General features: G+C 39.7%; 1 protein-coding gene across 1 annotated transcript in view; it reads right to left on the reverse strand.

The window, feature by feature from the left end:
- The window catches only part of abca2 (ATP-binding cassette, sub-family A (ABC1), member 2), a 151,562-nt gene that overhangs the window by 6,421 nt on the left and 143,878 nt on the right, over positions 1 to 1,263 (reverse strand). The window lies entirely within an intron of this gene.

The raw sequence follows: 1,263 nt of genomic DNA on the forward strand, positions 1-1,263 counted from the left end.
CACACGCACACACACACGCACACACACACGCACGTGAAACATTTTTTTAGATATTCAATTACATTTTAAAACTATAAAAATATTGAGTTATCACTTTTGTTTGGAGATTAAATCATTTTGTATTTAGTTCCGACAGTAAAACTTTAGATTTTTGTACTTTTTCCCACAACTGTTAATATCAATCATAGCTGAGTAACTAAGGCACAGATTCATGAGGTCCTTTAAAAAGCCATGATGTGAAACGTGCAGATAAATCTGGAGGGTTTTCAACCAGCAGGTCATCATCTGGACATTCTGGGTTCTAACAAACACCCACCAGGTGGCCGTGCAGATACATCATCTATCCTTAGATTTTGTTCTGACATTCAAGGATCCAAGGATCGAATCCTTGAATAGCAGAGTGTCTGTTGCCTGGCAACCAACATGGCTCTCAACAGTTAGCTATTGTTACTAGTTCCATGTTTTGAATACAGATTTTTATGTTCTTCATAATGTCACATGAAGAAAAGCATTTGTTTTTTCTCCATTCTTCCTTTTGACTGTAGTGGAACATTTGTAGAACGTCTCCTGACCCCTCTGATGCCGTAGCTCATCTGTACAGTCGCATCATAGGACTGGTCAACCTGCTGTCACATAGACCCCAGTGTCCTTCATCCTGGAGACTAAGTGTTGCTTATCTGCCCTCTTTAGCATTAGAGAACAATCCTCTATCCATAGCAATAGACAAAAGGCCAGACCATCTGTGTTGGGCTCCTCAGAACATTTGGTATATTACACTCAAGGATCCACACCTATAACCCAATCAAGTCTCTCTTCTCTGACCAGAACCTATAGAAGGAAGCCAGATCCCCTGTTGGTCAGAGCAGACTGACAGACTCCTTTCACTCTGTATTTCTGTTCTCAGATTACAAGGTTTTAATACATTTCTTATTTATTCTCATCCAGACTCTTGTTAAAGACATTTTTCCACGACAAGCTCCAAAAGCGAGGCAGTCACTCACCCCAACAGAGGGTCCAGCTACATTTGGTTAGTTTGATTGAGGGCCACTTAATATCATCAATAGTTAGTTACTGGAAAGACAAAAACTACATGCCCAGTGGTTTTTTGTTTTAATATGTCAAATTATTCACACAGAAAAATCTAATCTCAGAATAGTGTTTTTTCCAGGTGCTCTGGCTTTCTCACTGTCCAGAACATGACTGGTCAATAAACTGGTTTCTCTACATTGTTCTTAGATAAGACGCTGTGTGTGTGTGTGTGTG

Source organism: Poecilia reticulata, unplaced genomic scaffold (assembly GCF_000633615.1).
Source record: "Poecilia reticulata strain Guanapo unplaced genomic scaffold, Guppy_female_1.0+MT scaffold_196, whole genome shotgun sequence".
Taxonomy (NCBI): domain Eukaryota; kingdom Metazoa; phylum Chordata; class Actinopteri; order Cyprinodontiformes; family Poeciliidae; genus Poecilia; species Poecilia reticulata.